Source organism: Microtus pennsylvanicus, chromosome 15, assembly GCF_037038515.1.
Source record: "Microtus pennsylvanicus isolate mMicPen1 chromosome 15, mMicPen1.hap1, whole genome shotgun sequence".
NCBI classification, from domain to species: domain Eukaryota; kingdom Metazoa; phylum Chordata; class Mammalia; order Rodentia; family Cricetidae; genus Microtus; species Microtus pennsylvanicus.
The window spans coordinates 61,484,535-61,508,346 of NC_134593.1; positions in this window are offsets into that span (position 1 = coordinate 61,484,535).

The window sequence follows — 23,812 nt, forward strand, 5'->3', positions numbered from 1 at the left end:
AGTGTATATTTTATGTTTTATATAATCTTAGGAATCATTAGAGAAGTGTTCCATTTCTAAAAAATCATTTTTCAACCATAACAAAACAAAAATGCTGAATAGTAAAATACCATTTTGTATTTGTTTTTCATAATTGTAAAAATCTAATTAAAATTTTTAAAATTTTAATCAATTTAAAATTTAAGATTTAAATTTTGGTTTATAAAAATAATTTATTTTTTATTATTCCCTTAACAAAGAACTGTAACAATAAGATACTTTTACAATTATTAACAACAGAAGCAAACAAACACAATCAATGCTACTAGAGATTTTAATGCCAGAGTGGCAAACATTGCATGTAGTGTTTGCATGGAAAGAGAAGAGTTGGGAGACTTAACTTAAAATCAGGTAAAGTTAAAAGAGTAATACCATAAAAGACTATAACCTAATAGTCAGTGGTTTGTAGGTATGACATTTTCCATAGCACTGTGCTCTTATCATGATGTTTTCCAGGTAAAACTATCTGAAATTATTTACAAGAGCTATTTCCTGTTGAGAGATCAAAGCTCATCAGTTTTTATGACATTATATTTCAGACTTACTTCAATGTGTCGCCTCCACTGTACAAAAAAGTTAAAATAAAATATATCAGCATGAGAAGAAGCTAATGCATATTTCTCTAAAAGCAAGTGGAAATGACGTCAATGTGAGCCATATGTTGGAAATAGCAGAAAAGAGCACCGGAGCTGCCATTGAGCACACACACATACTTAATCTTCACATAAAAGCTTGTGCTCCAGGGAACATCTGTATAATTGTATCACTAAAATAGAACCATGTGTGAATTGCAGACCAGAACATTCAATATTAGAAAGAAAACTTTGGCTTAGTATGCAGTCACAAAAGAACACAGTGAAAAAATGGTTTTCGCTGATTTAAAAAAGCTTCGAAAATAAATAATCCATGTGGAAAATCCTTAGCAAATTTAAGAAACATTTTTCAGTAAATGGGAAATTATTCATGAGTTGTAAGAAAAATTTCACATATATTTTTGTGTTTGTGCATATATGCAAAGACATGTACACATATGCGTGTATCGGTAGTGTGAAGGTAATTGGGCCCATAATTTTATAGGGAGTGGCACTAATAGGATGAATGGCTTTTTAAAGTGGGTGTGGCCTTTTTGAAGGAAGTTTGTCACTGTGGAGCTGGACTTTGAGGTTTCTGATGTGCTCAGGATACTGTTTAATGAGTCATTAGACTTCCTGTTGTCTTCAAGATGTAAGACTCTGAGCCATTCCTACAGCACCATGTCTGCTTGCATGCTGCCAAGCTCTTCGTCAGAATGATAATGAACTGAACCTCTGAAATTGATAGCAAGTCACAACAATCAAATGCTTTCCTTTATAAGAGTTACTTTGATCATGGTGTCTCTTCATGACAATGGAAACCCTAATACACACAAATACACACACACACATACACATATCAAAATTTCAAAGAAATGACACGTTTCACATATGTTATACATATGTAAACAATGAGTGTTTAAAGGATGAAATAGTAAAAAGACAATGAAATTTTTGTGCTATTCTCATATAGAATAATTTTGGTCAAACAGAATTCATATAATCAACATCTTCTTTGTTCATATGTTCAAAATTTCCTGCTAGACATTTCATCAGGAAATATTTTAAAATCAAATATATAAAGATAAAATCTTAGTCCTAGCCAGAGAGAGACAATTTCTGACAGAATTTACAGAAGAGATAATGATTACCCTTTTTGAAGAAGGATCCGAAAACAATGCAACACCATAAAGTGAGAAAGCTGCCATTATGACTTGCAGTGTGTGCTTTGATTCCTATGTAATTAAAACACTTTTGCAATTAGGCACAAAAACAAAATTTCAGTACAAGCACATTTTGACAAGATGTTTCAACATTATAATTATACGATTAAACAGTAACACAAACTGCAACAGAAATATTTCAGTGAAGAAAAAAATAAAACTGGTGGAGACTGAATTATACTCAGTGGAAAAGAAAAATCCCTGATGTGTAATGTAGCAAGAAACTGCAGCAAAAAACTGTCAAATGTTTGGACTAGCAGAGATGACAATGAGTCCAAATCCTATGGTGCCACAAGTTCTGTACTGTGACAAGTGTTTTGCACTGTATAAGAAAAAATTTCAAAATAACCTTACTTTGTGATAATTAGAGTAGGAATAGTATAAACTATATGATAAGGATAATTTAAACCATTGAGCTATAATGAACATCAACAAAAGTTTTAATAAAATCATATATTCTTCCTCATGCAGAAGGTTTTATGTAGAAAAAAGTCATTAGCTTTCTCAATGAAGTTGATCTCATTTCAAATGTATTTAAATTTGAGGTTGGGAGAGGTGGCTTGATCGTTAAGTGCTTGATAAGTACATTGGCCTATTTCTACTTACCAGCAATGTACAAATACTGTTGCCTACCTATGCATACATACACACAAGTAGCCTACACACCTGAGCACATGCATATATCCAAAGAAACATACATACACACACACACACACACACACACACACACACACACACACACACACACACGCCCATACTCATGAAACATATCTGTGGTGTTATAAACTGAAGCTTCAGATTGGTGGAATCTTGTTTTTCAGCTACCTTTTTCTGTCTTCCCAGAATAGATTTGAGTGGGTTTTTTTGTTTGTTTGGTTTGTTGGTTGGTTTGGTTTTGTTTTTTTATAGCAAAATTGAACACAATAAACAAAAACTAATCCGTTAGAATTGCGGAAAACACAGAAAAGGAAAAAAAGCCCAAAGAAAGGTGTAAGAAACAGACCCACTTATTCACACACTTAGCACTCCCATGAAACAGTCACCCAGATGCAATCATGTGTATAGGAAGGCCTGTGCAAGAGAAATGGAAAAATATAAGTAAAATAAAAGAAAAGAAAAATTAAAAATGATGCTTTCTTTTTTGTTTGTTTGGTTTTGGGTCTTTGTTTTTGTTATTTGTTTTGTTGTTGTTGTTTTTTCTTGTTTTCTTGAAATGCCCTGACATTGGATTATAAAACAAAACCCTCCAAAAATCCCACTGAGTTTCTTTTCTCTTTTGGTCATCTACTTCTGGGCCTGCAATCTATCATTACAACTATTTTTTTCCAGTCATCCTGGGTGAGGTAATCTGGACTCAGAAAGACAAACATGCTATTTCCTCATGCATAGGTGGACATTAGCTATAAAGTAAAGGAAAACCCTGCTACAGTCCACAGACCCAGAGATGTTAGATAACCAGGACTGTTCAGGGGTGGGGGGGTGGATTTCCTGGGGAAGAGGAAATAGCGATTCCGTGCATGGACTGGGGACAGGTATGTAAGGAAACATGAGGTGTCATGTTCAGGGAGATGTGAAGGGAGCGAGTACCAAAAGAAACAACTGCGGGGGGAGGGAGGGTTCTTCCCAGGGTCTAGTAGAAACCTGATACAGTGGAAACTTTCAGGAATCTACAAGGATGGCCCTGTTAAGGCCAGTGCCTCGTCCATTTGTCATCGGAGAAAATTCAGATGCACATACTCACTGCCAAACATTAGGTCGAGCTCAGGAAATTCTGCTTAAAATGGAGGGAAAGGATTGTAGGAACCAGAGGGATCAAGGACATCACATGAAAACTCACAGAATCAACAAAGTAAGGATGATAGGAGCTATTAGAATCTGATTGACAGCCTGGGAGCAAGCATGGGACCAAAATAGGCCCTCTACATATATGTGACAGTATGTATTTCGTTGCTTTTTGGGAGCCTCATCCTCATGTGGGGTTGTCTTGTCCATCCCTAATACGAGGAGAGGTTCTTAGGTTCACTAAATGATATAAAATGCTTAAAGAGACTAGGAAAAGAATTAAGACATCAGCAAAGACTGTTTATGTCAAACCTATATTCCACACTGCATAAATTTGTAAAACTTTAAATCATTTCCACTAAAATAAAAACATGATAATGGTGTTCAGTTTTCATAATCTTAGCCAATACATTTTTAATTCTTTGCTATAGTAATGAGATATGGAAATGAAATACCATGAACAGGAATGTAGGAGGAAGAACCACAATGTATACTTATTGCTAGTACATGCTAGTTCATCATCCCATCTGCAAGAGATCCTAATATTCCACAAGAAAATTTTAGATTTGATAATTCTTTTAGAAAAGTGGCAGAATATAAGTGCAGCTTTTATTTTTTCTTATTTTAGATTGTCTAATGAAAATGAAAACTTTGAAACTGGTCCAGCACCTACCCCTTGCATAGATGTTTCATAATGATTTTATTTACTCTATAGGAATTAGAGAAGCAATTAAAATTGACAATAAATAACTACTGGACAATTATCAGCAAAATGTCAAAGTATAGCTGTCTTATCAATATGTTGACTTTTTAAACCTAATATTTGGGATTTGTGTATCCCAAGAAAACTAAGTATTTGTGAACTCAGTTTAGAGATTTTTCTAATGGAAATAATAGTCCTTTATATTCAACTAGATTGAATTGCGATTGATGATATTATTGAATTTTCTTTAGATTAGTACTGGAAAAAAATACTTTTACTACAATTAAAACCCGGTGGAAACTAAACTCATTTAGTGCTGACAAGTCTTATTATTTGGCTTGTCAGAGAAATGCCTTGAGGTAACCACCAAACACACTTGTTTACTTTAATTATTGTTTTTCTCAAAAGTTTAGAGAGTGTATAAAAACAAAAGAACCAATTATAACATCATGGGAACTTCACAAAGCAGAGCAGATTTCTATTGCCAGGCTCCAAAATCAGCCAGCAGTAGTGAACAGAAAAATGTACCTATGATTCAGTAATCATTTGACAAGAGGGGCTGGATAGTAATTTTTCTCATGAATTAACACTGTAAAGAAAGTTAATTGTGTTGTAATTTTAGTTTTCCTTTGCCTCTTCAAAAACATATGTACTTATCCATTATAAATACATACAATTCCTGTACCTCATAATGTGAGATACTTCTTTTTAAAAATTAGTACATTTGAGGTAGCATTTGAGTAAAAAATATGAAAATTAGGTAAAATAATATACTGTCCTTTTATCTAGTAAGTTTTTTGAGAAATCTTAAAATAGATAACAGAATTTATGGTCTGAACATTTATCTTGTATGGCAACAATATTTCTTAATTTTGACCAATATAATTTTGTTTATGTATTGTATTAGGTTATCAAAGATAATATTTCTTGGTTAATTATTTTAAAAATAGTAGCCATGTAAATAATTTTATCTATTCCTTGTTCCTTCCTTGATCATAAAAACCCACTTACTGCTTACTACTCATCTGTGAAATTATCAGGATCAACAAGAAGTTATCCTAAAGATTTCAGAATCTGATTATATCGTTATCGTCTACAAAATGACTATATCTCCAAAACTAACTTTTTTTTTTCAGAGATGTGATTCTAGGGCCTTCTTCTCTTTCTTACTAAAATTAGAATCCTCTAATGGTCATTAGAATATGCATTCAGTGTGGCTCTTGGTTATGTGGTACATAGCATCTGGTTTCTGAGTGACTTGGAATGGTCCTGGCAAATGTATTTGCTTTGAAGTGAAATTACAGAGTGGGGCACAATGGTAGTGTGAGGAATCATGAAATCTCAGACTTTAATTGCTCTCGCTGTGGCACACTGTCTATTGGTTCTGATTGGGTAGCACTTTTCATCAGCCTTGAAATGGAATTGTTTCTTTTAATGAAACAGGAACATTTGGAGTTTAAATAACATTTTGTTCAAACTTAGATTCCCACCTGCAGCAGAATGTCTTTGGGAATAAGAAATCCTTCTTTATAGCAGAATAACAATGCTTTACTCCAAGCATAGTTTAATACACTTTGTAAGAATATGTGGCAATGCATAAATGTGCAATTTAGGGAATGAAAGTGTGGGAACACAAAGACTATAAATGTGTAAGAGAATAATGCTGTCAGAGTGAATTCAAACTCCACACTGAGGAATAGAAAGAAAATGGGCACATTTGAGCTTCACCTTTCTATAGCTTTTGTGATGTTGACAAAGAGATACATTACTTTGACGGTGGGCACAATTTTAATGGCTGTAAAAACAAATTCATTTATTTTCAGTTTTCACATTAAGCTATTATTAAACAAAGATGGTGGAAACCTGTTTTTAAAGTGTTCTAAATTTTTTATAAGAGTATGATTGTTTGTATGTATGTATGTATGTGCTTGTACTACACTCATACCGCTCCTTTGGAGGCCTGGAAACAGGGTCAGAGCCCTCAAACCATCATTACAAAAGTTCGTGTGACATCAAGAAGTTGCTATGAGGCAAACTCGGGTTATTAGAACTGCAGGTTCTTTTTTTTTTTTAATTTTTTTATTGATAAAAGGAGGATAAAGAAAAGAAAAAAAAAAACAAATTTCCACCTCCTCCCACCAGCCTCCCATTTCCCTCCCCCTCCTCCCACTCTTCTCCCCCTCCTCCCACTCTTCTCCCCCTCCTCCCACCCCTAGAACTGCAGGTTCTTTCACCACTCCTGTTCTCCCCACGTTTCTAAGAAAATATAAAATATATAGGATATATAATAGAAGGTAACACATAAAATACCATGAGCAACATCAGGGAAATTATGATTTTCAAGCCAGCAATTAACTCTGTGATGAATTATTTCCCTTATTCCCATCATCCCATAATTATAGGATTTCTGTAATTTTTAGTATGGGAACCTGGCTTCCGGATTCCAAAGAGCACTACTGAGTTCTAAAATGTGGATAATCAACAGCATGATTGAGCCCAGGCAGAGAAACACGTTCAGATAAAATGTGAACATACAATCATCACCAAAATTAAAATGACTAAAAATAAATTAATACATTGACCTGTATCTGTTTTTATCTAGTAACATTTTCCTAGCATTAGATTCTTTTAATTACATTTCCTTCTGTATATTTATTTTACATAAATTTGTTTTTATTTATGTAATTTATAAACTTTCTAGTATTTATAATTTATTAATGACAGTTGAAATTTAATAATTTTTCTTATCTCTTGCTTCAAAAATATTAATTTTTCTTCACGACAGAAATGAATAGAAAATAATTTTTATATATTTATAAAGTTTTCTGTTAAGCTAAAAGATCATGGACCATCATGTATCTTAATGATTTGACCTGAAATTCTCCTGTGGAAGAATCACCATCAATAGCCCCAGAGGGTCCTACGCAAGCTTCCAGGGGAGGGAACAAACAGAGCTCTGCCCAGCAGTGATGACTGTAAACTACAATTCCCGGCACACCGTGGTCATTCTTTGTGCGTGGTGTCACTCATCCTCAGTGTTTACACACAGCTCCTTATTTGGACTCAAGTTCAACTCAACAAGAAGAAAATGAGGAGAAATTCTTAGCAGTAGATTAGCATTTTATATTTTGACAATACACAGTTTATTAAAATATATTCCAAATTTTGTAAAGAACAAAGTTTAAATTTCATTTTTTGTATTTTGTAAAATATTTATTTTGTTTTTTCTTTATGTTTTATTGCACACATAATAATTAGAATCCAACAATATCTTTTTAAGTCCCAAAGTAAAACATATATGTAATAATATTTCAGAAATAAGAAAACATAAGTTCAAAAAAAATCTCGTTTGAAATATCCTTTTACTCTAAGGTATTTTGTAGAGAGATTTTTCAAACTGAAAATAAATCTGTTGCTGTTAATCTTTCTAATCCCATTAATATAGAGCAGCTGATAGGAAATCATAATGATTCTGCGAGGTAATACTGAAATGGATTGAGAAGACCTTCTAGAAGAATCAAGCAATTTCTAAGCCTCAGTGATCCATTAAACCTATGAAAAATTACTTAAATGACCTATTCTATCCACATCTTAAACTATACCATATTATGACAACTAGAATGGGAAACTAGTAATAAACCTCTTTCCACAAGGGTTTTTAGTTTCTATTCTGATGATATGATAAGCACCATTTCTGCGCACAGGGCCCCCGCGTCTGACCTTGGTGCGCTATTACCCAGTTCGCGAGTTTTGGGCAAGGGGCTGGAGGTTAAAATACAAAAGACACACACAGGCAGAGAGACAGTGACATGGGTCATCCTTGAATTCCCCAAGAATGCCCCCTTTATTGTGTTCAGGGGCAGATTATATAGAGATAGCCACGCCCCAGCCAAACCCACCAGAAACCACTCTCCTGCCATCAGGAACTCCTCCTGAAGGTCTCGTGCTCAGAGCGGCTGTAGGCACTCAGGTCAGGGGATTACAAGAAATTCAGGATCTGGGGTCTCACTGCTCCCAACACACCATTGTTATGGAATATTATTTTAACTCTGCAAAGATGTGTCAAATTTGTTTACTTTGCCTTTGTTTAATTATGTAAAAAGGTGCTGCTGTTTCGTCTTGCCTGTCTAAGGCTGCTGATTGGTCTAATAAAAATCTGAAAGCCCCATAGGTAGGTAGTTGAGGGAAAGGTGGGGCTGGCAGGCAGAGGAAATAAATAGGAGGAGAAATCCTGTCTCAAGGAAGAAGAACAGATAGAGAAAAGAGAAGAAGGGAGAAGGAGAGGGTGATACCCAGGTGCAGAAGCCAGGCAGCCACCAGCGATCAGCCAGTCAGCCACAGAGCAAACATAAATATAAGATATACAGAATAAAAGAAAGGTAAAAAGCCCTGAAGTAAAACATAGATAAAGAGAAACAGATGAAAACAAGAGCAAAGATAAGACTGAGCATTTATAAGTAGTAAAAAGTTTCAGTTTCATGATTTGGCAGGTGGTTGGTGGCCCAAAAGGAGGCCAGGTCAACACAATTATTAAAGGTAAATTAGGTGTCAACAGTGTGTATTAGTTTAGACTTCCATGTCAAAAGATGGGGAATGTTAAAGCAAGAAATTGGGGAAGAAATAGAAGCAGAAACAGAGAGGAATACTGCTTACTTGCTCACTCTCTGCCTTCTTCAGCTTTCTTTTATATACAACAGAGAAATGCCTAGAATTGTTAGAGAGCAGCATGAACCTCCCTCACCAGTGAAAAATGAAAACTATACCTTATAGATGCAACCACAGGACAATCTATGGAGCTAGGACTTCAGTTGAGGTTTCAGTTTTCCTAATAACTGCACATTGTATCAAGTTGATTACCAAAGCTAACAGTTCAGTGACTTTAATTTTCAATTATGATTCAAGGATTGTAGCATTCATTATAATCTCAGGCCTTAACTACAGTTGACTATAACATTATCAAACATTATTAATTATATTTTTACAGTCTGAAAATATTTAAGTCCTCCAAAAGAAATAACAAACAATGTAGGAACAAGGTTGTATGGGTTATAACACCATGCATAGGTACATGTATAGGTACCATGTATTCAGTAGGTACATAAACAGGCAGCTTCCAAGTATACGATGATCCTTCTCAGGATAGCTATGAAGTAAACTGAAGGCACAGAAACTTTCGAATTAAGTATCTTGGCCAAGTTTTCTTACTGCCATTAACTCTGGCATCCTTCATTACTCCATGTTTCACTACTTAGCAGGTGTGGAAATTTGAATGAGAATGTCATCTTTAGGCTCATATGTTTTAACACTAAGCCCAAATTCGTAGAACTGTGTGTAGAAAATTTGGAGGTGTAGATTTGTTGAAGGGACTGAGTCAATAGGAAGTGGCTGTTAGCTTATGAAATACTCATACCATTCCCAGAACTTCACTCCTTTCTGTTTCTATCTATGCATCAATGTATGTATGTATGAATGCATGTAAGTATGTATGTACGTATGTATCTATCTATCCATCCATCTACTATCTATCATCTATCTATCATCCCCCTGTCTGACTGTTTGTCTACCTGTCTGTCATTTATCTATATGTCTGTCTCTCTATCTCTGTAGCTACATATAACCTCCATCCTGCTGGTCCGCCTGGACCGGCTTTTCTCTGCCTATCTGTCCCCAAAGCTGCTTATCAAATAACCACTCTGAGGCTTAATATTAATTACATATTCTTTTGTTCATTAGCTCAGGCTTCTTATTAACTAACTCATACATCTTAAGTTTACCCACTTGATTATTTTATATCTTACCACAAGGCTCGTATGTTTTTTTGCCTCACATCTTGCTTCTTGGGTAGCTACATGGCATCTCCCTTACTCTGCTTTCTTTCTCTCTGCATTCAATTTAGTTTTTCTGCCTAGTTATATTTAGCCCTCTCATAGGCCAAAGCAGCTATTTATTAACCAATGGTAATAGAATGTACCTAAATCTTTCCTATCTCTCTATCGCTCTATCTATCTATCTATCTATCTATCTATCTATCTATCTATCTATCTATCTATCTATCTCTATCTCTTGTTCCAGTTTCTACTTGTGGATCAAAATGTAAGTTCTCAGCTGTTCTTGGCCACATGGCTTTGTTCAACCATTATGTGCACTAATCCTCTGAAACCATAAGCCCAAGCCAAATACTATTTTTCATAAACTCCCTTAACAAAGGTGCCTTAACAAAACAAAAACAAAAGAACTAAGAAAACTGCCCTTGGTAAATTGTCAGGTGATATACTGAAATCCATGAGTTTCTTTGCATTTCTGTTTGTACAGCCACAGCTAAGGCTGGAAACTAGACTGAATTATTTCTGTTCAAAGTAAATGTAAATGAAGTAAAAAGGAAAAGACTTTACAAAGTAAACAATTCATGAGGGTCTTGCTAAGTTTGCTATGTAAAAAGGGGGAAAAAAACACAAATGGCTTGCTTTCCGAAAAAGAATAATATGCACTTATAGGCATCCCTGTAAATTAGCATATATCCCTCCTAATCACATGAAAGATTTTCTCTAAGATTAAGCTTACAAGAATTTCTCTTTTTTCAGTCACATTTTTCTTTCATTTGAAAGCTACTTATATAATTGACACTATGAATAATATAATACATTTGCTAACCCAAGAATTTCACCTGAGAAAAATATCTTTTGCAACATTATAAAATTTAGAACACATACAATGTAATGTTAGACAAATGATCATCTTTCATGATCTTTCCTTTTTTTTTCTTTAAGGAGAACCACAAGTTTTAGTCAAAAAGGCATCCTTTTTAAACATTATATGTTTTTAGTAATTTATTTCCATTTATTTCATGAATGACTAAAGTTAGTCATGTGTAGATTTATTTAAATATTTTTGATCATTTTTATGATATCGTGTTGCATCATACAGTCCAAGGTGATTTTAATCCAAACTGGCCTCACCTAACGATCCTTCTGTCTCCATCTCGTCTCTATAACACCAGTCATTCATATTTTTCTTGGGCTGTGGAAATTGGTTTTAAAGTATATAATTTAAGGAGACTACTTTCAATAATGTAATGGTTATCTTCTTGCTCTTTGTAGAAAATTTTGATGAATTGTGAAGTGAAAGAGACAGGATTCTCTATCTTCTTGAAGAGGTGGCAATCTTTTCTTTTCTGAATACACCTATAACTCACACAATATTTTGAATAATAATCCTTGGCTTTGTGTTTTTATTTAGTGTGTTTGTGAGTAATAATTTTACAGAATGAACTTTTTTAAATCTTTAAAATAGAAATAAATGGTTTCTGTGCTCCTGAACTCAGGAAGCATATTAGGAATTGAGCAATGAACAGAAAGCAGCCATTATTGGAGACTGCTTTAGCCGATAAGTTGCTGCTCTTAATGTTAACTGAAATAATGGGAGAGAGATTTCAGAGCTAATGTCAATAAGGACCAACTATAGTGGCCACAGTCACAATAGATGCAAATTTCTTTTTAAGTTAATAATTTTATCAAGTTATGCCTGTTGTTTTTAAAGTTAATGCTTCTACAATTTGTGGAAGCATGTACTTATGTAGCAATATTCGGTTTTGCACTTAGAATGTTCATGAAATTCCCTTTATTATTTTCAAGTGAGTTCTTATTATGTGTTCTGAAGCTATGAGAGGAGACTAGAAAATCACTTGTTGTGGATCTTTTGGGTTTTAAACATGAAAGGAATAGAACTCTGCTCACAATGTTTGTCAAGACAAAAGCTATCTCTGAATATTACATCATTGGAGTCATGTTTTATTAGTTGGCAATCTTCATTTTCTACTCTGATGTTAGCAACTTACACTAATCTATAGAAACATTAAGACAAACTATTAAAAAACATCCTCATACTGGTTTTCAATCTTCAAACATGGGTTCCTTTTGCATTCTATTTGCAGATAAAATTTCTAAAACTGAAACTTTAAATCCCACTTTTGTGGTTATATATGCAACCCTCATGATATTAAGTCCTGAACTTGGCCCTGTTGGCACTCATAGGTTAGTGTTAACCTACCTAAAATAATCAACAAATCTTACTCTTTTGATTTCTGTCAATTCGTTATCAGTCTATCTTGTTAGCTTGCTATATAGAATTTGCTTCATTTCAACATTGTCTCAAATAAAATAAATTTGTTTCCTACTTCTCTTCTCCAGCCCATGCCCAATTGTTCATTACTTACATATGAATATTATTTAACCAATTGTTCTTCTCTAAAAATAAGAACTAAGTCCCGACTAATATATGCGCCTAATTTTCAATATGTAATTAGCCAGATGTGTTCTATTTACATTCAGCTGTGGAGAAACATAGTTTTTCTGAGTCATAAAGTTTACCTTGGCAAATAGAATGAGCAGATAAGAAAATATGTGAAGTATGGCCTTTCTCCTCTTACATTTGAGCCTTCTGCCATAAGAAGATCTTGTCCTATTAAGACAGAGGTTTTGAATGACATGAATATTAGATCAGAGAGCAGCATATGCCAAGAAAACTACCTTCCAAAACCCCAAGATAACCTATTAAAGAAATATCAGTAAACTAACAGAAACAAGGAAGCAAACATGTGCCGCGCACCGCTCCCCAGTGTCTGCGCTCTGTGTGCTGGCACCCAGTTCGCAAGCTTCGGGCAAGGGGACTGGAGGTTAAAATACACAGACACACACAGACAGAGAGACAGCGACACGGGTCATCCATGAATTCCCCAAAAATGTCCCTTTATTGTGTTCAGGGGCAGATTATATAGAGATAGTCACGCCCCAGCCAAATCCACCAGAAACCACTCTCCTGCCATCAGGAACTCCTGAAGGTCTTGTGCTCAGAGCAGCTGCAGGCACTCAGATCGGGGAATTACAAGAAATTCAGGATCTGGGGGCGCGGTGCGTGGCAGCTTGGTGTGACAGGCAGTTAATTTCCGGTTGCCTGTCAGACATAGGACCCTTGGCTATTTCTCCAGCACCACGCTTGTCTTCATGGTGCCATGCTCCCCCCCATGATGGACTGAACCTTGAACTGTAAGAAAGCCACCACAATGAAACATTTTCTTTTTAAGAGTGGCCACCATCATGGTACCTCTTCACAGCAACAATAAACCCTAAGACACTTATTATATGTATGACATATTGCAGCACGATTTCTTTATGTTTTTGTATAGTAGGTCCGTTACAATGAAGAAAATGAGCCTAGATGCCATAAATGAGGAAAAGAAATTGCTCTTTTTCAGATTTATAGTAATCTACCTACTTAGTTTTTCAACCATTGACATTAAATATTTAAGTATCTTATATTGTATTTCAAGTATATCTACTTCAGGAAAGAATTAATATAATAAAGTACTACTAAAATATTCAATAGAACCAATTTTGCTTTAGCATGATTATAATGATTTAGTGATGGGAACAGTAGCTATGGCTGGACAGTGTTGGTTTTGAATAATTGTGTTGGCACCAGATTATTCTATCTGGTCTTTATCTAAAATCATAATTTTTCTCATATTAGATTTGTGAAATAAATGTATAGTTTTGTACATTACATCTGTTTCATGATTTTTTACTTATTCTCTCATAGATTGCATGTACCTAGTTTCCTCTCCCTTTACTCATAGAAGTCCCTTTTCTTCTCCTTTCTGCCTATTTTCCTCTTCACAAAAGAGCAGGCCACCAAGTAATATCAGTCATACATGGCATAGAAATTTATAATAAAATTATAGTGTTGTCTGGGTTTCTGTCCTGCCTGGTTCCCGTAATCATTAAGTCCCAAATAAATTGCCTGGACTGCTTAACTGGACATGCAGGACTCACAGAGCAATGACTGCTGAACTTGCCTAAAGGTGAGAAAATCCTTTTGGGTTCCAGCTTCATGAAAGAGTCTGTGAGACATTCTACAGAATACAGAAGAAAGTGGCTGAATTGTCTTTGAAATTTCCTGTTTCATAGAAAAGTCTGCTGAATACTTTAGCCTGTAGGCTAAAGATGGGTGCAGAAGAAATTTGAGTGACTGTACAGCCAGTGAGATGACTTTGTCAATTCTAGAGTTTTGGAAGTTGTGTATAATGCACTTCCTGTTACTTAGTTAATATTATATCCTTCTGGAGTCTTTGATGGAGTTGAAGAATAGATAGATAGTTATAGTTTTCCTTAGTTACGATAAAAGATAGTAGATATAAATGTTGTAGTTGCAATTCTTGCTTGATAACTCTTTTGTAATATGCAATTTTATGATAATAAAGCCTTCCCTTTTTTTTTAAACAGATAAGGGGAAATGATGTAGGAGTCCCTTCTCTGTGTTTCTTGTATTGGTTAATGAATAAAGAAACTGCCTTGGTTTGATAGGGCAGAACTTAGGTAGGCAGATAAAGATGGAACTGAATTCTGGGAGAAAAAAAGAAGAGTCGGAGAGATGCCATGGATCTGCTGATAGAGAGGGATATGCTGAAATTTTACGGGTAGGCCATGATCACATGGTGATGCACAGATGAATGGAAATGGGTTAAAGTAAGGTGTAAGAATTAGCCAATAAGAAGCTAGAACTAATTGGCCAGCAGTGATTTAATTAATACAGTTTCTGTGTCATTATTTTGTTCTAGGTGTCAGGGATGAACAAGCAGTTCCTCCAACATTATAGGGCTTAATAAATCTTAACAAAAGATTGCTTGGACTTGTCTGCAGCTTATCTACAGATACATAAATAAATACATATCATTGTTTTAGTTTAATTTATTTGATTGTGATCATTGACATGTTAATTATTACAGATAGAACATTTGTCTGCATTTTTAAGCTGTGATTTTGCTAAGAGTAGTTATTGTATTAAACTATGAACAAAAAGATCTTCTCTACAATATGTACTTTGGTATATATTGTATCAAATTTCAAAGAGAGAATTCTGATAGTGTGATCTTGGTTGCTATACTAACACTTTTCTATTGCTGTGGTAAAATACTATGGCAAATACAATGTGTAGGGGGAAAAGGGTTTGTTTGTGCTGATGGTTCCAGAAGAATAAGTCTTTTATAGCAGGGCTACATGGCAACAATAATCAGGCATGGTGGCAGAAGCATAAATCTCAGCTCTCACATCATGAATCATAATCTGAAGGCAGAGAAAGTAAACTTGGCATGACATGGATCTTTAAATCCCCTTAGCCCAATTCCAGGGACATTCTTATTGCAAGCAAGAACATAGAACCTAAATTTTTCACCATTAATTGTCCAACACTGTGGGGATAGTCCATTAAAATCACCATGATTATTAAATATTTTAATCAGAGTTTGAAATTCTGTCACCATTAAAGTTATGTAAACTGCTGTTTAACATTATGACACACTTCATAAAATTATTCTGTTTAAAACTTTAAGCCTTGATAAAAACTGATAAGAGAATGTTTTCCATGCAGAAATTAAATATTAGTGTTTTAGGAAGAGATAATGCACAGTGAATAATTAGATTCCAGTAAGAATAAAGTAAATTTCACAAGAAAAAATATTGACCTTCCGAAAATCTGACTTACTTGAAGTTGTGGAAACATCTTGTGTTCTTTGTTACTAATATTTATAAGTTTCCATTTATATAAAAGCAATTATTGATATTAAAGGAATTGGCTTAATAGGTTCAGCACTTCCAAAAGCTTATCTGAAATGCTTCAATGATTGTTTTGTTTTGCAAAGAGGACAGCTGGGTATTCGTGCGAACACATAGAGCATCCAATCATCCTGGGGTTTAGACTTCGGCAAGATGGAAGTTTGTTGCATCCAATTAAAATCAAACCTTTGAATGTAATAAGCTTAGCCTCAGAAGAATAGTGTGCAGAGAGAATAAGTGAGTGCCAGCATAACTAAGTTTTATTTATTTTTTTATGGATGAAGAAAGTATGGAATATATACATATTAGAGTACTACTCAGCGGTAAAAAAACAATGGCTTCTTGAATTTTGCATACAAATGGACAGAAATAGAAAACACTATCCTGAGTGAGGTAAGCCAGACCCAAAAAGAGGATCATGGGATGTACTCACTCATATTTGGTTTCTAGCCATAAATAAAGGACATTGAGCCTATAATTCGTGATCCTAGAGAAGCTAAATAAGAAGGTGAACCCAAAGAAAAACATATAGGCATCCTCCTGAATATTAACCTTCATCAGGCAATGAAAGGAGACAGAGACAGAGACCCACATTGGAGCACCGGACAGAAATCTCAAGGTCCAAATCAGGAGTAGATGGAGAGAGAGCACAAGCAAGGAACTCAGGACTGCGAGGGGTACACCCACATACCTAAGATTTTTTTTCTTTTTTTTTTTATTGAAAAAAAAATTTCTGCCTTCTTGCAGCCTCCCATTTCCCTCCCCCTCCTCCCACTCCTCTCCCCCTCCCCTCACTCCTCTCCCCCTCCCCTCACTCCTCTCCCCCTCCCCTCACTCCTCTCCCCCTCCCCTCACTCCTCTCCCCCTCCCCTCACTCCTCTCCCCCTCTCTCTCCAGTTGAAGAGCAGTCAGGGTTCCCTGCCCTGTGGAAAGTCCAAAGTCCTCCCCACTCCATCCTGGTCTAGGAAGGTGAACATCCAAACTGGCTAGGCTCCCACAAAGCCAGAACATGAAGTAGGATCAAAACCCAGTGTCATTGTCCTTGGCTTCTCAGCAGCCCTCATTGTCTGCCATATTCAGAGAGTCCGGTTTTATCCCATGCTTTTTTCAGTCACAGTCCAGCTGGCCTTGGTGAGCTCCCAATAGATCAGCCCCACTGTCTCCGTGGGTGGGTGCACCCCTTGTGGTCCTGACTTTCCTTGCTCATGTTCTCCCTCCTTCTGCTCCTCATTGGGACATTGGGAGCTCAGTCCAGTGCTCCAGCGTGGGTCTCTGTCTCTATCTCCATCCATCGCCAGATGAAGGATCTTGGGGGTGGGGTGGGAGGGGTGTAAGGAGAGATGGGGAGAGAAAAGTGAGAAGGGGAGGATGGGGGGAATTTGGGGAAACGAGATGATTGGGATTAAGGAAGGTTGAATAGGGGAGCAGGGAAGCACATATCTTAATTAAGGGAGCCACCTTAGGGTTGGCAAGAGACTTGGACCTAGAGGGGATCCCAGGTGCCCAGGGCTATGTCCTCAGTTAGTTCCTGGGGCAGCTGAGGATAGGGAACCTGAAATGACCCTATCCTATAGCCATACTGATGAATATCTTGCATACCTAAGTTTTAAATGTGGAATCTAGGTGATAAACTCAGGTCACTATGCTTGCCTAGCTAACACTTTCTGAATGAGCAATCTTTCTGGTTTATTTCCAAACTTTTATAGAGTTAAATACTAATCCACAAGCTAAAATTTTAAGTAACAATGTCAGCTATATTATGAAGTCTTGGGGAATAAGTATCAACTATAGACAGAAGTATTTGTACATAGTAGTTTTTGTTTCTCCCAGTCCTGCAGCCATTCAGTCCCAAAGAAACACACAGAGGCTTATATTAATTACAAACTGTTTGACCTATTCCTCAGGCATATTATTAACTAGCTTATACAACTAAATGAACCCATAATTATTTTCTATGTTTAGCCACATGCCTTGGCATCAGGCATGTGTATCAGGGCAGCATTCTTGTCTTGCTTCCTTTGAATCTGGTTGTTAACTGCAGACCGAGCCTTTCTTTTTCCCAGAATTCTCCTTGTCTGGTTGCTCTACCTATACTTCCTGCATGGCTACTGGACAATCAGCATTTCAGTAAACCATCACAAATGACAAATCTTTACAGAATACAAAAGCATTTTTCCACAGCATAGTTATTGACATAGAAACAGTTATGAACGTTCTGTTTATGTTGATAGAAAACTAAAAGTTAATTTAAAACTGCTTTTTTCTATTTTACAGCAAAAAGAAACAGAAGATAAACAGTTTTCTTTAATTTTCATGATCTATGTTTGTTATAGGACTTCCTCCCACCAGTAGCCGTTAAGTTAACCGTCCACTTGGTTATGGCCTCTTACACTATTCATGTTGATGTAAAGCACGCTCCAGTCTCTCTTTTCTGGCTGTGGGATTCGGTTGATGTTCTCTGTTCCAGCAGAAGATTGTGATTTGTGAGTCTACCCCTAAATAAATAACCCTGTATTATTCTTAATACTGAGCGAGTGTGGGATTTCTTTAATGGTCCTTCTTTATATGGAAATTTACCAGATATAAATAAACAAGTGTTAACTTTCCTATATCACATATATATGTGTGTGTGTGTGTGTGTGTGAAAACTTAGTTTTGAATAGACTAATATATCTTCTTAAACATCTACACACATTGACAAACAGAAGTGCAACCATGTAGACACAGACTTGCACATGCAAACACATATACACAGTCCCTTTCACTATAGAAGTCTAAGCCTTTAATCTGGTGATGAGCCTCATATAAATTCTTAAATAAAAAATGTTCTAAAATTGAGATTTAGAAAAGTACTTTATTAAAAGTAAATTATGCTCCAAAGTTTTAAACCATGAATTATAGTATTAAAAGATTGCTTAAGATTTTATATTATTACTATAATTTCATTTTAGTTCAAAATTCACTTAATCAGTTTCATAAATGAAACTTCTTGGGAAATTGAAATTTAATGGATTTTAGTGTAAAGTTGATTATATTTTATATCTAAGACAACTACATATAATAGAGGAAATGTGAAAAGAAATCTGACATTTAATTCGTTTAGCAACAAACTAAAATCTGTAGTCTTGGTTTGCTTTGTAAAATAGATACCTTGTCATCTCACTAGTGTTTAGGAAAAAGTTCTTTGTTTTTTTACAGAGCTGAATTTCTAATAACTTAACTATCTTATAAATATGATCTAATAAAAGTAAACAATACTATTTTGAGTACATTTAAGTATCCATGAATAACCATGGATTATACAGTTATTCTCTATTGATATTTTATGTTTATTTTCTATCCTCACTCAGTTAAAATGTATGTGTTTCTTATGTGTACTTATGTAATTCAAGCCAGATGCTGTCAAACTTTGCAATAGTAATTAGTGAATATCCTATGTCCTCCATTTTAATGGATATTTTTACATGTTTGTGTATTAATTTTTCCGGTTTAACAGAACTTCTAATGATACAATATATACTTGCTACACACTCCAGCTTCATCATCTTTTAGGAGTGAGAGTTACTGATGTCCCTCCTTATATCTTTGTATCTTGAGTATTTTATTTTATGATTTGTTTTGGCATAATTGTTTTAACTTCTTAAAATGAATAGTTTCCACAACTAGCTAGTAAACATGTCTATCATGATGTAATTGATTGCTTTTATATAATTGATTGCAAAAAAAATGGAGAAACCTTCCTTTAAAAAGTTTCTTATAATGAAAGGACCAATCAATGTATTTTGTCACTGTGAAACCCAGCAATGTATGAAAAATCAAGGAATTATTCAAAGTTTGACATGTAGGAACAGTAAGACCCTTGGAGGTCTTAGAAGTATAGTGTTGGAGACATTGCACATCTGTTCTCACCCACCACATCTGTGTTAAACCCCCTTTCTGTTCCTCATTCATAATGATCCCCAAGTCTGTGTGCCTAGAGGTTAGGGTTGAACATTTTTTTATTTTCTGCACACCAGAAAATTGTGAGCCTCTGTGATAATAACCATCTACTACAAATAGAAGCTTCTTAGGTAAAAATTGAAATTTGCATTGATCTATAGGTATTACAACAAGTCATTAAAAACTTTTCCACTGCTATGATAAAACACCGTGACCAAGGCAGCTAATTGGACTAAATGTTTGTCTCAACTTATAATTCCACTGGGTTATAATCAACATTAGCATGGACAGCTTGACCGCAGCTCCCACACAAGAAAACTTGGATAGTCACTGAGAGCTCATATTTCAAATTCCAAAAGAGTAGAAAGTAGACTGGAAATATGGCATGGCTTTTCAATCCTCAAAGTTGGCTTCCTATTACATTCTCCTCCAGCAAGGCAACTCTTCCCAAGCATCCCAAACTGACTCTCAACTGGGTACAAAATATTCAAATACACAAGAATATAAGGAATATCTTACTCAAATCACCATAAATACTGTCTCCATTTAGTGGTACAGTAACAATAGAGTATCCTCCAAGGCTTATTACCTGTTTATTCATAGTTTCTTGGCCAAATAATGGTGTCAGGTATGTATTTTAAACTACAGAACATAAATCTAATGAGAAGAAGATTGGTTGTGCTCCATTATTTCCTGCTGTATGGCAACACTGGACATGTGCTGTTGGGCCTCATGACATGAATTTATGGCTGTGTGCAATGATTGTTTCATTAATCCCCTGGGAGCACTCAGAACACCCTTCAGTACTACAAAGTAATCAGGTATGTGTGAAAGTCCAGGTTTATAGCAGTTTAATTTCCTTATAATATGTGTCTCAAGGAAGTGGTTGTCCTCATATATAGGACTTTACTATCAAGTTTTATGTTAATCTTGAAAGAGGCATAATAATAATAATAATAATAACCATAAAGTATTTATGGGTGTCTATGAGTTCTCACTAGTCAACAACTCCTAAAGAAGAACTCATTCATAAAAATTGGCTTTTTATTTGTGAGCTTGTAGTGTCTAGTAGGAACATGTCCTCTTATAGGGTAACTCTTTTTATGTATTTGTATACACAAATATGTATTAGGAAGTCTCTGTAAGAGTAGATATCTATGTATTTTTGAAAATATTTAGTGTTACTTACCTATCCTATATTTACTTCTCTACCATTTCCTCTGTTCCCCACCTCTATTACATTTAGAAAATGGACAAATAAGCAAAGTTATTTTTTAAAAAAATAACATTCTTTTACTTCACTGATTTTAATTTCTTTGGAGACATTCTCAGCCTTAAAAGAGTAAACAGACATATCTATATGCATACATGTGTTCCTAAATGTGCACAAGCATGTGCAGGTGTATTTCTTTGCAACATAAACATCATATGCATCCACCACGAAACCTGAGTTCTCCAGATATAGAAATCTCATTAATGGGAATTTAAAAAGATTAAAAATCAAGTGTAAACCAAATCAATTGAGGGAAACAACAACAGAGAGATATATATGGATATTAAACACCCATTAGTAAGCTAAAAGAATAATACACTTTGAAAGGCAAATGCTATATCATACCAACTACATCATATCCTTAAAATAAAACTTGAAATATTGTGAAATGATCACTGAAGTTCATGAGATACATGGGAAGAAAAAAATTAAGAAGAGGAAACCTATTAATACAGTGGATTTACTGGACATCAAAATACAAGGCTAAATGTAACTCATACATAGAAAGAGTATCTTTTCAATAAAAATTACAAAATCATGATACACAAAACTTACTACTAATCAATGACATTTTCCCTAAAATAATTTGCTAAACTTAATATTAGTAAATTCACTAAATCACTCTTTCCTGATATATTCTTAATCTCATAATGGCTTTATTAATTTTAGATTATTTTTCCAAAATTAATATGTTGTCTCATATATTTTTAGATAATGCCTAAAAAGAGCAAAAGAATATGTGTTTTCCCAGCTATATTTATTGCTTCTCAGAAAGATGCTCATTTTCTATATGAATGTAACTTGTCCCCATTTATTTTCCTATTGTGTGTACTTGTGTCATAATGATTCAATCATTTCTTGTATATTTCTTTCTCAGCTTCAGTAGAGCATAGCTTCCCTTACCTTGGAAAAGGAATATTGATATAAATGTCTTTCTGTGTTTTAATACAGATGCTGTATCTGGATTCAATCTTCTGAAGTATTACATTTGTATCTTCCGTTATAATGCAAAAAATAACATGATTCTGATAGATTTCTACTAAAACTTTACAAGTAATGTATCCTTAAATTTCTTATTCAATAGCCAAATACAAAGATACTTCATTCTTCTGTTGTTTAGAACACTTCAGTGAAAGCCACCATTGTCACTATTCTTGGTAGAATGCATGTGTCATGAAAAATATATTTTTGCTGTATTTGTAAAAAGGGAGCTCAAAGGAAGGGCATGTACTAATGTCAGACTTTAAAAAAATTCATAACTGGACTTTTAAGAAAAATATTTATTTATGTTCTTTTAAGACACTAGCAATTGCTTCCAAATGTGCAAAGAATAAATTAGACTTATATTTGCTTTCAATAATATTTAGATTATAGATGACAAAATATTTAACTCAAGAAAGAAGATGAAAAACCTACCTTGGCCTAGTAGACACTTCTACAAAACACATCAGGCTCAGAGAATACAGTGGAAGAAGGGTCAGGGAAGATTTTAGGTATAATAGGATTGGGAGTTCACCATGAGAGGTGTCTCCTAGTAATAAAACAAGTTACTGATAATGTCTCGTCAACATGACTGCCCCGCAAGACTTGAACAATGATGTTACCAGTGGACTTTTAAACTAGATGGAAAAAATCCATGACGCCTTGACTCTATGTGTAGAACTGTGGCAACTGGGATCAGATGTAGTAGGAAAGACTGTTTGTTCTTGGCTGCTCAGTCCTGAAATAATCACACAATAGCTATATTATTTAAATCACTGCTTTGCCTTTAACTCTAGTTACTTATTGTTTATCTCTTACACCCTAACTAATCTATCTCCATTATTTTATATTTTACCATTTCCATTATATTCTCTCATATAGACCTCCCCACTCTAATTCAAATTCATGGCCTCTTTTTCTCCATTGTTATTACATGCAAACTGTATATTCATGTATGCATAATATACATACATATTTGTATATATATGCTCAAATATTACCACAAGCCTACTGGCAAGATTCCAGCTGGTAGCTCTGGTCTTTCTCCTCTGGTTGCTCCATGGCATCTCACAACCCTGCCTTCTTTCTCCTGGCATTCAGTTTAGTTTTCCCTGCCTAACTCTACTCTGCCATATTACAGGCGAAGGGAGCTTCTTCATTCATTAACAAATAAAAACAGCACATATACAGAAGGACTTCCTACACCCAATCAGAAACTTTGGTCCATCTCAGGGAAAAGAACATCAATATGCTGTCAGGTTCCAAGAAGTAGCCCTAAAAGTCTACACACAGGTAACATTATATGGAATAACGAGGTAATATTTGAGCATATATATACAAATATGTATGTATATTATGCATACATGAATATACAGTTTGCATGTAATAACAATGAAGAAAAAGAGGTCATGAATTTGAATTAGAGTGGGGAGGTCTATATGAGAGAATGTGTAGCAAACATATGGAAGGGAGTGCTATTGTTATTAAAATTTCATCTCCAAAAGCAAAAGTAAGCAGCAACCTAATACTCTATTTCTTAGCCAATTGTTTGATGGGGAATGAATAGAGAACAGAAGAATTCTGGGAGGAAGGAAGTTCTATTCTGCAGTCCTGACCCAGCCACAGAAGAAGCAAGATGTGACTGCCTCGCCAAATAAAGTACTGAGCCATGTGGCTAATATAGACAAGAATAA